This window comes from Bubalus bubalis, chromosome 12 (assembly GCF_019923935.1).
Source record: "Bubalus bubalis isolate 160015118507 breed Murrah chromosome 12, NDDB_SH_1, whole genome shotgun sequence".
Lineage (NCBI taxonomy): Eukaryota > Metazoa > Chordata > Mammalia > Artiodactyla > Bovidae > Bubalus > Bubalus bubalis.
This window is the reverse complement of record NC_059168.1, coordinates 87616408-87631883: the sequence shown is the minus strand read 5'-3', so window position 1 is coordinate 87631883 and position 15476 is coordinate 87616408. Positions and strand designations below refer to the sequence as shown.

At 47.9% G+C, this 15476-nt stretch overlaps 1 long non-coding RNA gene across 1 annotated transcript; it reads left to right on the top strand.

Annotated features, from left to right (window-relative positions):
* The first annotated feature begins 8545 nt into the window (after positions 1–8545).
* LOC123328724 lies at positions 8546–14593 on the top strand. The gene is made up of 2 exons (XR_006543752.1): positions 8546–8753; positions 14288–14593. It is a non-coding gene; the product is annotated as an uncharacterized LOC123328724 (long non-coding RNA).
* Positions 14594–15476: the final 883 nt, after the last annotated feature.

Here is a 15476-nt window from a genome sequence, read left to right as displayed (position 1 = left end):
GGCAGCCCACCAGGCTCCCCCGTCCCTGGGATTCTCCAGGCAAGAACACTGGAGTGGGTTGCCATTTCCTTCTCCAATGCATGAAAGTGAGAAGTGAAAGTGAAGTTGTTTAGTCGTGTCCGACTCTTAGCGACCCCATGGACTGCAGCCCACCAGGCTCCTCCGTCCGTGGAATTTTCCAGGCAAGAGTACTGGAGTGGGGTGCCATTGCCTTCTCCGTGTAGAAGATGTAGAAGAGGAGAAAAGCGTTCGGTTTTCTCAGGGTGCAGCTCTCAGTTCCACCAGACGATGGCGCCGCTGCACCACTCAGGCCACAGTCCCGGACGTTCCTCTGTGGGGTTTCCATTTGGCAAGTGATCATTCTGCTGTACAGGCAGAATTTGCAAAATTCTGAAACTTCATGGATGAAAGAATTAATGTGCAAATGACAGAATAAAAATAGAGAGAGCATGGAATTGATACTAAGGCACCCCCTCCTCCTTGGGGAAAATACCCTCCTTACTTAAGTAGGAGCTGACTAAGACAGACAGCATGGCTGTGTGCTCTGATGGGAAAAGATACCAAAAACCATAACATTTAACCACAGACAGCTGAGTGCACACAAGCGTGCCCTGTGCAGCGGGCCCTGTGATGGGGTGAATGAGACGCCAGTGTCCAGCCTCACGACAGTGACACCAGGGTCCCCTCAGCCTTGGTTACATTATTGTGTCATTGACATATTATTCAAGTACATTTACAATTTTCCAAGCCTAGGGAAAGTTGTGACCAACCTAGATAGCATATTAAAAAGCAGAGACATTACTTTGCCAACAAAGGTCCGTCTAATCAAGGCTATGGTTTTTCCAGTGGTCATGTATGGATGTGAGAGTTAGTTGGACTGTGAAGAAAGCTGAGCGCCAAAGAATTGATGCTTTTGAACTGTGGTGTTGGAGAAGACTCTTGAGAGTCCCTTGGACTGCAAGGACATCCAACCAGTCCATCCTAAAGGAGATCAGTCCTGGGTGTTCATTGGAAGGACTGATGCTGAAACTGAAACTCCAATACTTTGGCCACCTGATGCGAAGAGCTGACCCATTGGAAAAGACCCTGATGCTGGGAGGGATTGGGGGCAGGAGGAGAAGGGGATGACAGAGGATGAGATGGCTGGATGGCATCACCGACTCGATGGACATGAGTTTGGGTAAACTCCGGGAGCTGGTGATGGACAGGGAGGCCTGGTGTGCTGCGATTCATGGGGTCGTAAAGAGTTGAACACAACTGAGCAACTGAACTGAACTGAAGTCTAGATTTGGTACACAGGCTCATGTCCTCAGTCGTTCAGTCGTGTCCGACTCTTCAACCCCATGGACTGTAGCCCTCTAGGCTCCTCTGTCCGTGGAATTTTCTAGGCAAGAATACTGGAGTGGGTAGCCATTCCCTTCTCCAGGGGATCTTCCCGACCCAGGGATCAAACCTGCGTCTCCTGCATCTCCTGCGTTGGCAGGCGGGTTGTTTACCATGGAGCCACCAGGGAAGCCCAGATTTGGTATCCAGGGTGCAACAAAGCATTCCAGATGCAGATTGCTTTCTGAGGAGCCTGGCACAGGGACCACCATACTGGTATTTGAGGCTGATGGTTTGGAGACCTAGGAGGAGGTCTGGAAAACCCGGGGCCAAGGGCTGAGATGGGGTAGGCTGGGCTGAGGACAACATGGTGCCTTTGAAGGGAGGGAGCCTGAGCCCCTTCCTTTCTCAGAAACATCTCTTCCGGGAAGGCCCTCCAGGAGCCAGAGCAGAACCGTCTTCCTCCATCTGGTATCTGCCACCCTTGCCCCCCGTCCCCCAAGCCTCCTCCTCTTCTTCCTCTGTGTCCTCTCCTTGGAAATCTCATCCAGGTCTGGAGCCTTAAGTATCCATCACAGATGCTTCCAAGACACCATTACTGAACATAGAGACATTCCATCAGCAAATAAATACACTCACAGTCGATGTCGGTGTGGTTACCCAAATCTACACGCGTCATAAAATTGCCTAGACCTGCACCCACAGACAACATATGAATCTGCTGAAATCTGAACCAGCTCTCTGGATAGCACCCACGGCAGCTCCCTGGCTTTGATACTGTACTTATGCAAGACATCACCATCAAGCGAAACTGGATGACATCCTAACTGTTCTTTTTATTTTTCTTTACAACTTCCTGTGAATCTGCAATTATTTGAAATTTTAAAGGTTGTAGGGAAAGAGCAGTTAGCCAAGATGGCGATGGTCAGGCTCTCTTGCCCCATGTTTTGGAAACAATGAATTTGCCTGGTTATGTAACATCTGAGGTTATTTGTAGCACTGTGCACGCACATCATGATGTATTCGCTTGGCCACATGACACTTTTATTCGGTCCTATATAGTGAAAGTCACTCAGTTGTGTCCAACTCTTTGTGACTCCATGGACTATACAGCCCTTGGAATTCTCCAGGCCAGAATACTGGAATGGGAAGTCTTTCCTTTCTCCAGGGGATCTTCCCAACCCAGGGATCGAATCCAGGTCTCCCGCATTTCAAGCAGATTCTTTACCAGCTGAGCCATAAGGGATGCCCGTCCTATATAAGCACCCCCTGAAAAGCCCTTGCTGTGCGTTGCAGAGGCGTCTGCCATTAGAGGATAAAGAATATCTGCAGTTCCTATCGCATCTTCTCCCAGCTTCTTCCCTTTTGCTCCCTAGCACATGCCTTGCCTACCCTGGGTTCAGTGAATAGTGAGACAAAGCACTTCTTTTGAAAAGTGTCCAGCCCACGCTTCTGTCCTGGGCTCCAAGATTGTGCATCCAGCCACCACCCCCACCCCCACCAATGCAGATTCCTGCAGCTTCCTCAAACTAGCATGGTTGAGGAACCCCTTCACCCTCCCCACCCCCACCCCCACTGCTCCTGCGGCTTCCTAGTCTCCCCAGGAACTCCAGGCCACAGTCCGGACACTGCCTCAGGCCTGTCTTCAGCCTGCAGCCCCAGTGCATTTTTTAAACACAAAAGCCATCCTAGCATTTTGGCTTCCAGGTGCAGCACATGCTCAGCCGTTGCTTTGAAGTCTGAGAGCAAGGGCTTCCCCGGTGACTCAGTGGGAAAGAATCCAACTGCAATGCAGGATATGAGTGTTTGATCCCTGGGCTGGGAAGATCCCCTGGAGAAGGAAATGGCAACCCACTCCACTATTCTTGTATGGGAAATCCATGAACAGAGGAACCTGGAGGGCTACTGTCCACGGGGTTGCAAAGAGTCAGACCGACTTAGCAACTAAACAACAGCAATATGGTCATCAGGGAGAATCCACTCAGGTGGTGGCCTCACTCACTCAGGTTCTCTGAACCATCGAGGCCTCTACCTGGGTTGTCCTTGTTGGGCCTGCACAGCCCAGTTGTAGCAAGAATCTTGTTAAGTCAGTTGAGAAGGAACCCCACCCTCTAATCACCTTGAATATCTGATCAAATTCTACGACTGATCCCCCAGGCCTGCCTCCAGCAAGAATCCAGTTTAACCAGAAACACCACCTGCACCCCCACCCTTACCCCAAAGCTTCCTCTTAGCAATTTTCCGTTCACTGACCCCTACCTCATCCCTGGGCCATAAATGCCCACGTGGCCAGGCTGCTCTTGGATTTGAGTCCAGTTCTGTCCTGAAGGCTCTTTTCCCCACTGCAGTAGCTGCTGGTTAAAATCTGCATTGACTGCTTTAACCACCATCCAGCTCTGTGGCTCTTGGACAGTAGCTGAAGTAAAATTCGCTTCTTCCATTGAAGCTTGATATCAACCAGGCCTCAGAAACAAAGGGCTGGCACCCTGGGCTGGTGAGAGTCAAGATGTTTGATTTAAGGCTGACAGACACGCAGGACTTGTAAGGGTCTAGTCAGTCACGTGTGTAGTGTGCTAACTCGCTTCAGTCATTTCCAACTCTTTGTGACCCAATAGACTATAGCCCTCCAGGCTCCTCTGTCCATGGGATTCTCCAGGCAAGAATACTCGAGTGGGTTGCCATACAAGGATCTTCCCGACCCAGGGATCAAACCTGCATCTTTTACGTCTCCTGCATTGGCAAACAGGGTCTTTACTATGTCGACTAAAAAGATGCACGACTTGAAAGCTGTGAGTTAAGTTTTATTTGGGGGCAAAATGAGGACTGCAGCCTGGGAGGCAGCACCTCAGATAGCTCTGAGAGACTGCTCCAAAGAGGCAATGGGGGAAGGTCAATATATGAGATTTTGGTGATGGAGTTCAATGCAATCAAGCACTTACTTTACAAGGTTTTCTGCTAGTCACAAGATCTGATGTCATCTTTAAGGGATTTAATGCTTGTCTAGATACCAGAAGATGCAAAGATGCAAAGTCAGTTCCTGAAAATATCCAATTATCTAAACACCTGTCCCACCAGATTCCCTGCAGCACAGAGTGCCTCACTCCACCCTACTGGTCCCTCAGGCCGTGCTGAAGGTCAACAGCTGCACAGCACAAGGTTCAGTCTCCACAGATGTGTGTGCTCAGTCACAGTCGTGTCCGACTCTCTGCAATCCCTTGGACTGTAGACCGCCACGCTCCTCTGTCCATGGGATTCTCCAGACAAGAATACTGGAGTGGGTTGCCATGCCCTCTTCCAGGGGATCCTCCCACCCCAGGCATCGAACACAGGTCTCCTGCGTTGCAGGCGGATTCTTTTACCGTGTGAGACACCACAGGGAAGCTCAATCTCCACAGAGTCTGAGTCTAATCTCCGCAGAGGCAGATGGCAAATGCACTTGTTGTTCACTCATTGGCAATGCTATTGGCACGTGCCAGTTGGTAACTGACAAACACCAGCATCACCTGAGAGCTCCTGGTCAGTCACAGTTCAGTTCAGTTGAGCTCAGTTGCTCAGTCGTGTCCGAGTCTTTGTGACCCCATGGACTGCAGCATGCCAGGCCTCCCCCACAAACTCCCAGAGTTTACTCAAACTCATGTCCATTGAGTTGATGATGCCATCCAACCATCTCAGCCTCTGTCTTGCCCTTCTCCTCCTGCCTTCAATCTTTCCCAGCATCAGGGTCTTTTCCAATGAATCAGTTCTTCGAATCAGGTGGTCAAAGTATTGGAGTTTCAGCTTCAACATCAGTCCTTCCAATGAATATTCAGGTCTGATTTCCTTTAGGATGGACTGGCTTGATCTCCTTGTAGTCCAAGGGACTCTCAAGAGTCCCCCAGCACCACAGTTTACCATAGTCAGTCACATCAAGTAGCAAAACCTGAACCTCTGGTTTCCAGAACCGATGGAGCTTCAGAAAGAACTGTATCCCTCTGACTGCACCCTCTGCTGGGTGTGGACCTTGAACAAGTTACTTCATCCCTCCCAGCAGCTTGTTGTCTCTCTTGTGAAATGGGGACAAGAGTGCCTGGAAATCACGCTCCGTGGGTTAAACAAGGAGCTCAGTGTGTGTTCCGTCTGTTACCGAGTCCAAGCTTGCTCAGCTTGCCGTACAATAGGCCAATGAATCCGAGATGAAGTGTTGGGACAAGGAAGGGACTTTATTCTGGAGACAGCAGACCGATAAGTTGACAGGCTAGTGCCTCAAAATAACCATCTTGTCAGGGCTTGGATGTCAGATTCTTTTATGGATCAGAGATGGGGGGAGAGGTGAAGAAACGAAGTAAAAAGACTATTCAGTCCTTGCAAATGTCCCCTAGAATGGCAAGCCTCCGGTAGGCGGTTGTGGTAGTTTCACTTCCTTACTGTCCTTCACAGGTGGGCTGGCTCAGGTTATTTCTCTGTGGCAGGCCATCACGTATGCCTACAATAAGCGGGGAAAGATTGAGGACAGGAGGAGAAGGGAGTGACAGAGGATGAGATGGTTGGATGGCATCATTGACTCAACGGACATGAGTTTGAGCAAGCTCCAGGAGATAGTGAAGGACAGGGAAGCCTGGTGTCCTGCAGTCCATGGGGTTGCAAAGACCCCAGTCGTGTCCAACTGAGAACCTGAACAACAACAGCTCTTACCTTGCTCAGAGGCCAGGTGGTGGGTCAGGGCCCTTTGGAGACAGATGGTCTGAATCCCCATAGCACCACCCTGAGATCCCTATGCCATCTGAGAAGTCTCTTAAGCTCCCCAAGCCTCTGCTGCTTCCCATGTCAAATGGGGCTAACCATATCTGCCCATGCAATTTTAGGTGAGAAACTGAGGAAAGTCATCTGGATAGAGTAGGTTTAAGGCGTTTACTCCAAGATTCCTGGGTGCGAACCCCAGGTCTGTCACTGTGCGACCTTGGGAAGGTTTTCTAGCCTCTTGTGCCTCAGTTTTCTCATCCATAAAATGGGTGCAGTTACGGCACTTGCTCCATTACGTAACCACAGGGAATTGAGGTGCTTCCCCTGGCCTGGCACGTAGTGAGCACAAGTACAAACATCTTGATAAGAATACAAGCAGTCGTCGTGGTCCTTTCAGGAAGGGTCTGGCAAGCTTCATTCTCACCCCACACCACGACCGCACCTCTCACATATGCTCCATGACCACTCAAACCAAACTGAACAGTGAGGAAGCTTTGTCTCCCAGCCGGGGCAGGGGCAGGAGGGATCACAAACCCTGATTTTGTGCCAAGGGATTTGGCTCACTTCTCTGGGGTTCCCTCCACCCCTTCCCCTTTTTCATGGCCTGTCTTCACGTGTGGGCGGGGCCAGGCTCGCCTCTCCTTCCCCAGACAGCACACCAGGCACGTCCACATTCATTACTTCCCAGAATCATCTTGACAGTCTCTGAGATGGGTCCCTTTGAAACCCGTTTTACAGCTAAAGAAACGGTGGTTCAGAGTGGTCAAGCAGCATGTCCAGGATGGCACAGCCCACTGGAGACAGAGTTGGGACTGAATCCCAAGACCCTCAGAATGGAACTCAGTCCAGGACTTCCCACCACCCCTCCCTGTGCTGAACTTGAGAAGACAGGCCCTGGGAAGGCCACCATCGGCCTCTTCCCCCAGAGGGGACAGACCAGTGGCCGCTGATGCAGACCGCTTTTCTGTGACCACAAAGATGACCCTGGCTGTGGCCGTGACACCCCTGGGGGTGGTGGGGACCACGAGGAGGGCCAGCCCTGCGCTCTGTCACTCAGCCAAGTCCTCAGGCGAGAGGAGGACTGCTGGGGGACCTGGAGAAGGAAGACAAGTCGGCGCTCACAGTGGACCCCCTCTGCCCCAAAGCTGTCTGAAAAAAGATGTCAAGACCCAGAGAGGGCAAGCTACAGAGAGAAAAATTACACTTTTCCGCAGGCTTGAGGGCAAGATTTTAGCACTAATGGCTCCTTTTGTTTGTCCCAAATCATGAGAGAAAAGCCTACCATAAACGGCTACCTCTGGGGTGTGTTTCATCCACTGTTCATGCATTGAGTCTCAGATACAGCCCGAGGGCCCAGAGGACGTGTCTATGACGTCCCCCCCATCCTGAAGCCTGGCTCCCCAAGGCTGGCGAGAGGAAGACAGAAGAAGGAAAATCTCTTCTCAAATCACCTCCTTGCCTAAAGTCCTGGTCAGAACACAGGGCTAACCACGAGTAGCTTAATGGCTTTCACTCACTTTAGTAAACAAGAACTTTGAGCCAGGTTTTATCAACCAGAATAGGGTGTCTTTTCCTGGCACGATCTGAACCCCCCCCCCAAAGTCAGTGTGATTCTGGCTTCTCCTTTACAAGAGAAAGTTAGCAATAGTCTCTCTGGAGGGCGCCTCACAAATGGCCTGGTCCCCGCTTTCCCCTTTTCAGTTCAAGCCTCAAATGCCATGTTTAAAAAGCAGAGCTTTGGGAATTTCCTGGTGGTCCAGTGGTTAAGACTCCATGTTCCCAATCCAAGGGGCCTGGGTTCGATCCCTGGTTTGGGAACTAGATCCTACATGTTGCAACTAAAGCCCAGAAAAGTCAAATAAATGAATATTTTAAAACTTTTCTTCTTCTTTTTTTTTAAAAAGCAGAGTTTTAACAAACCCTGCAGCAGTGTTTCTCTACGTGATGCAGCTTAATCCTGGGAGGTGGATTCCTGTGTCTACTTTTAGAAGAGGAGCCTCAGAGATGGACACACTCCTCTCAGAGCACCTGGGAGTCACAGAGAGGGTCTGTCTGCCCTGAAGCCCGGCTCTCTCCCCTGCATGAGGTCTTCAGCCCAGACTCACCAGCTCTGAGAGCCATCCGGGGCCTCCAGGGACAGCGTCTCCCCCCGCTGCTGCTGGGGCTTCTGCGATTTTACGACTCCATCAGCGGTGAAAGTGTGTTTTAATGAATGGGCTTTCGACAGCAATTCATCAATTAGTTAAAAATTGCATCTGATCGATCTTCCCAGGAGGTTTGGCTTCTCGGAAAGAGCAGCCAGAGCGCCAGCTGTGTCCTCTGACCGCATCTGTCTCCATCTCACTGGCTTTTGTCATGTCTAACAGCCAGAGTGAGATAAATCTATTTAAGGCTGGGGAAAGAGGTAACTTTTACTTCCTTAAACCATGCTCCTTTCAGTGGCCATTTTTAAAAGTCAACAAATCAAATGCTTTACATTTTAAGACTACAACAAGTCCATTTAAATGGCCTCCAGCTGTGTGATGCCTTGTTATAAAGGGTTAGGGGTGCGGATCCTTGGAATTCTACACATGATGGGTCTGATGTGGGGCAAGAAGGGCAGGAGAAATAAGTCAGCAGGAGCGCAGTGTCAGCTGGAACCAAGGGGCTGGCGAAGAGCTAGGAGCGTCTCCCAGATGCCTGACCCAATAAAGTGGTCCTTGGGCACACAGGTACCTATTAGGATGTTAACCAAGTTCTGGGCATTGAGTCCTTTATCAAGCCCATCTTTGCATGACATGTTCCCTTGGTATCTCTAATTTTCTTGACGAGATCTCTAGTCTTTCCCATTCTGTTGTTTCCTTTATTTCTTTGCACTGATCACTGAGGAAGGCTTTCTTATCTCTCTTTGCTTTTCTTTGGAACTCTGCATTCAGATGCTTATATCTTTCCTTTTCTCCTTTGCTTTTCGCTTCTCTTCTTTTCACAGCTATTTGTAAGGTCTCCTCAGACAGCCATTTTGCTTTTTTGCATTTCTTTTCCATGAGGATGGTCTTGATCCAGGTCTCTTGTACAATGTCACGAACCTCCGTCCATAGTTCATCAGGCACTCTGTCCATCAGATCTAGTCCCTTAAATCTATTTCTCACTTCAACTGTATAATCATAAGGGATTTGATTTAGGTCATACCTGAATGGTCTAGTGGTTTTCCCCACTTTCTTCAATTTCAGTCTGAATTTGGCAATAAGGAGTTCATGGTCTGAGCCACAGTCAGCTCCCGGTCTTGTTTTTGCTCACGTATAGAGCTGGTGGCTCAGACGGTAAAGCGTCTGCCTGCGATGCAGGAGACCCAGGTTGGATCCCTGGGTTGGGAAGATCCCCTGAAGAAGGAAATGGCAACCCACTCCAGTACTCTTGCCTGGAAAGTCCCATGGATGAAGGAGCCTGGTAGGCTAGGGTCCATGGGGTTGCAAAGAGTCAGACATGACTGAGTGACTTCACTTCATAGAGTTTCTCCATCTTTGGCTGCAAAGAATATAATCAATCTGATGTTGGTGTCGACCAGCTGGTAATGTCCATGTGTAGAGTCTTTTCTTGTATTGTTGGAAGAGGGTGTTTGCTATGACCAGTGCATTCTCTTGGCAAAACTCTATTAGCCGTTGCCCTGCTTCATTCTGTATTCCAAGGCCAAATTTGCCTGATACTCCAGGTGTTTCTTGACTTCCTACTTTTGCATTCTAGTCCCCTATAATTAAAAGGAAATTTTTTGGGTGTTAGTTCTAAAAGGTCTTGTAGGTCTTCATAGAACCGTTCAACTTCAGCTTATTCAGTGTTACTGGTTGGGGCATAGGCTTGGATTACCGTGATATTGAATGGTTTGCCTTGGAAACGAACAGAGATCATTCTGTCGTTTTTGAGATTGCATCCAAGTACTGCATTTCAGACTCTTTTGTTGACCATTGTGGCTACTCCATTTCTTCTAAGGGATTCCTGCCCACAGTAGTAGATATAATGGTCATCTGAGTTAAATTCACCCATTCCAGTCCATTTTAGTTTGCTGATTCCTAGAATGTCGACATTCACTCTTGCCATCTCCTGTTTGACCACTTCCAATTTGCCTTGATTCATGGACCTGACATTCCAGGTTCCTATGCAATATTGCTCTTTACAGCATCCGACCTTGCTTCTATCACCAGTCACATCCACAACTGGGTATTGTTTTTGCTTTGGCTCCATCCCTTCATTCTTTCTGGAGTTATTTTTCCACTGATTTCCAGTAGCATATTGGGCACCTATCAACCGGGAAGTTCCTCTTTCAGTATCCTATCATTTTGCCTTTTCATACTGAAAAGAAGCAAAAGATATTAAGAAGAGGTGGCAAGAATACACAGGAGAACTGTACAAAAAGGAGCTTCATGGCCCAGATAATCATGACGGTGTGATCACTCACCTAGAGCCAGACATCCTGGCATGTGAAGTCCAGTGGGCCTTAGAAAGCATCACTACAAACAAAGCTAGTGGAGGTGATGGAATTCCACTTGAGCTATTTCAAATCCTGGAAGATGATGCTGTGAAAGTACTACACTCAATATGCCAGCAAATTTGGAAAACTCAGCAGTGGCCACAGGACTGGAAAAGGTCAGTTTCTATTCCAATCCCAAAGAAAGGCAATGCCAAAGAATGCTCAAACTACCACACAATTGCACTCATCTCACATGCAAGTAAAGTAATGCTCAAAATTCTCCAAGCCAGGCTTCAGCAATACGTGAACTGTGAACTTCCAGATGTTCAGGCTGGTTTTAGAAAAGGTAGAGGAACCAGAGATCAAATCACCAACATCTGCTGGATCATGGAAAAAGCAAGAGAGTTCCAGAAAAACATCTATTTCTGCTTTATTGACTATGCCAAAGCCTTTGACTGTGTGGATCACAACAAACTGTGGAAAATTCTTCAAGAGATGGGAATACCAGACCACCTGACCTGCCTCTTGAGAAGCCTGTATGCAGGTCAGGAAGCAACAGTTAGAACTGGACATGGAACAACAGACTGGCTCCAAATAGGAAAAGGAGTATGTCAAGGCTCTATATTGTCACCCTGCTTATTTAACTTCTATACAGAGTACATCATGAAAAATGCTGGGCTGGAAGAAGCACAAGCTGGAATCAAGATTGCTGGGAGAAATATCAATAACCTCAGATATGCAGATGATACCACCCTTATGGCAGAAAGTGAAGAAGAACTAAAGAGCCTCTTGATGAAAGTGAAAGAGGAGAGTGAAAAAGTTGACTTAAAGGTCAACATTCAGAAAACTAAGATCATGGTATCTGGTTCCATCACTTCACAGGAAATAGATGGGGAGACAGTGGAAACAGTGTCAGACTATTTTTCTGGGCTCCAAAATCACTACAGATGACAACTGCAGCCATGAAATTCAAAGATGCTTACTCCTTCGAAGGACAGTTATGACCAACCTAGATAGCATATTCAAAAGCAGAGACATTACTTTGCCAACAAAGGTTCGTCTAGTCAAGGCTATGGTTTTTCCTGTGGTCATGTATGAATGTGAGAGTTGGACTGTGAAGAGGGCTGAGCACCAAAGAATTGATGCTTTTGAACTGTGGTGTTGGAGAAGATTCTTGAGAGTCCCCTGGACTGCAAGGAGATCCAACCAGTCCATTCTGAAGGAGGTCAGCCCTGGAATTTCTTTGGAAGGAATGATGCTAAAGCTGAAACTCCAGTACCTTGGCCACCTCATGTGAAGAACTGACTCATTGGAAAAGACTCTGATGCTGGGAGGGATTGGGGGCAGGAAGAGAAAGGGACAACAGGAAGGGGACGACAGAGGATGAGATGGCTGGATGGCATCACTGACTCGATGGATGTGAGTCTCAGTGAGCTCTGGGAGTTGGTGATGGACAGGGAGGCCTGGCGTGCTGCGATTCATGGGGTTGCAAAAAGTCGGACACGACTGAGTGACTGATCTGATCTGATGTATGGATGTGAGAGTTGGATTGTGAAGAAAGCTGAGTGCCGAAGAATTGATGCTTTTGAACTATATGGTGTTGGAGAAGACTCTTGAGAGCCCCTTGGACTGCAAGTAGATCCAACCAGTCCATCCTAAAGGAGATCAGTCCTGGGTGTTCATTGGAAGGACTGATGCTAAAGCTGAAACTCCAATACTTTGGCCACCTGATGAGAAGAGTTGACTCATTGGAAAAGACCCTGATGCTGGGAGGGAGTGGGGGCAGGAGGAGAAAGGGACAACAGAGGATGAGATGGCAGGATGGCATCATCGACTCGATGGACATGAGTTTGAGTGAACTCCTGGAGTCAGTGATGGACAGGGAGGCCTGGCGTGCTGCGATTCATGGGGTTGCAAAGAGTCGGACATGACTGAGCGACTGAACTGACTGAACTGAACTGAACTGGGCATTGAGTCCTTTCTTCCTTCTGGGCTACTGTTTACCATTCTCTTCTGTGCTAATATCTCTTCTGGGCTTGAGAAAGGGGAACCCAAGAACCATTTTTCCTTTCTTCCTTTTAACTAAAGTGAAAGTGTGAATCGCTCAGCCATGTCCAACTCTTTGCAACCCCATGGACTGTAGCCAGCCAGTCCATGGAATTCTCCAAGCAAGAATACTGATGTGGGTTGCCATTTCCTTCTCCAGGGGCTCTTCCTAATGCAAAGGTCTCCCACATTGTGGGCAGATTCTTTACCATCTGAGCCACTTGGGAAGTCCTTATTAATTAAACCCACGTTCAATTCAAAGAAGCAATGTGTCCATCTAAATTTCCCAGTCTTTCTGTAATGATGTGAGGTTCTGTGACACAGTTCTGTCAAAAGAGAGTCAGTGGAAGATATTGGTCCAGGTTTCTAGGTCCTTCCTGCCTTTTAACCTCCACCTCTATCTTCCTGGGACAGAGACATGATGACTGGAGCTCCAGCAGCTATCCTGGGGCCACAGGGCAACAAATTCCTGCCAAGGATTGTTGTAAGGAGGAGTAGAGGGAGCCTGGGTCTCTGAGGAGCTGCTGTATCCTCTCCCGGACTTCTTTTGCATGAGAGAAACATACATCCCTATCTTGGGTTCAGTTCAGTTCAGTTGCTCAGTCGTGCGCAACTCTTTGTGACCCCATGGACTGTAGCATGCCAGGCTTCCCTGTCCGTCACCAACTCCCCGAGCTTACTCATACTCGTATCCATTGAGTCGGTGATGCCATCCAACCATCTCATCCTCTGTCATTCCCTTCTCCTCCCTCCTTCAATCTTTCCCAGCATCAGGGTCTTTTCCAATGAGTCAGTTCTTCTCATCAGGTGGCCAAAATATTATAGTTTCAGCATCAGTCCTTCCAATGAATATTTAGGACTGCTTTCCTTTAGAATTGACTGGTTGCATCTCCTTGCAGTCCAAGGGACTCTCAAGAGTCTTCTCCAATACCACAGTTCAAAAGCATCAGTTCTTCAGTGCTCAGCTTTTTTTATAGGCCAACTCATACATCCATAAATGACTACTGGAAAACCATAGCTTTGACTAGACGGACCTTTGTCAGCAAAGTAATGTCTCTGCTTTTTAATATGCTGTCTAGGTTGGTCATAGCTTTTTACTGTTATTCATATTATCTGTTAATCACAGCCAAACTCAGTCTCAGAAAGAGAGAAGGGAGTAGCCGTAGTACATTAAAAAGGTATCAAAATAACCATAGCATGTTAAATGGTTGGCAAGAAATAACCCATACAGCACCCAATGTGGAATAAAATATACAGAACTATTAGTTCCTAAGGCTGGGCTTCTCTTCTACCCTCATGGCTATGAAGACAGAGTAGTAAGGGGGTGACAGATTCTCCTTCTTGGGGAGAAGTCCCCATAGCAGGAACAAAGCTTGTCTTGGAGTTTGCAGAACTATCACAAAGGGAGCCACCCCAAACCCCTAAGCTGCTCCTGCCTCCTGGACCATCGTCTGTGATGGGTTGCAGTTCCTTTGACAGGGGAACAGGGGCTCAGAAGGTTACCAAGATTTTTAATTCTTGGAAATTGTAAGTATTGCTCAAAAATAGCCACAAAGTCAGCATGTAAGTAAGGTACACCAGTTAATAGCATTTTTAGGACACTGTTATTGAACCAGTTTTAATCAGGAAGTTAATACAGTCTTATAATCAATATTATTTATTCAGGGCTAGATTATAGAGATTATCTTTAAAATCTGGTATGTCAAGAATTGTTTTTTATGTGCTTAAGTAACCCCACATAATATTACCTTGCTACAGCCCATTCAACCAGGGAATGATCAGCCAGCAATATGCAAGTGAGTGATTGAAGGTTGAATGAATGACATTGCTCCCAACAGAATACAGGCTGGACAGGGAGAGAAGACAGTGGATATCAGAGACTCCAATCAAGCATTTACCATCTGCCAAGCACTGCTAACAAATTGTCCCACATTGCCTTGTTCATCCTCAAACACCCCACGAAAGAGGTATTGCGACTGTACTCATTTCACAGTGGAAGAAATTGAGGCTGGAGAAGATTAAGGTGCCCACAGTGACTTGCAAATAAAAAATGTCTTTTATCCACACCTATGTAGTTTTATTTACTGGCATTCATTCTTTCTTCGTGTGGAATTGAGTTCCTATCTTGGGTCCTTTCATTTGGGACTCCTTCTTGTATTTTTTGTAAAGGAGGTTTGCTGGGACAAATGCACTCAGAAAGTAATACACTTGGCATGAATCCTAGATGAGCAGGAAGTTCCTCTCTGCTTGGTGTGGGTTCGAGCTGCTGTTTCTCCAGTGGCCCCGAGGGGTCAGCTGCAGCTGTGGGGCTTTCAGATTGCGAGTGGGGAGCTGGGAATGAGGAACAGGCCCCATAGACTGGGGGTCCTCACTGCCATCTCATGTGGACATCACTCTCCGTCTGAGGGAGCTCACGCTGGCCTCCCATCCTAAGGGCATGGTGGTGTTGGTGGTTGTTTAGTCGCTGAGTCCTGTCCAACTCTTTTCAGCCCCATGGACTGTAGCCTGCCAGGCTCCTGGGACTTCCCAGACAAGAATACTGGAGTGGGTTGCCATTTCTTTCTCCAGGGGATCTTCCCAACCAAGGGATGGAACCTGAGTATCCTGCACTGGCAGGTAGGTTCTTTACCACCAGGGAAGTCCTCAAGGGTATAGAATAATGAAAGGGACTGAAATACATTTTGCCCTGAGAATTCCACATCGAACTTGAGATAATAGGTGAAGCTCGAGGCTTCATAAAACTAGGACTGAGACTTAAATTGTTGCCATGGGCTCTTGCTTGGTTTGCTTATGGATGAAGGCCTGTCTGACTGATATCAGGAAAGCAGAATTCTAGAGAGCTAGAGCTGGCAGGCTGGAGCAAGTTCTTGAAGCCAGTGTCCTCACATACAGATAAAGGTGATGTGACTTGCCCAAAGCCGCGGGATGAGTTAGCAGTCATTCCAGG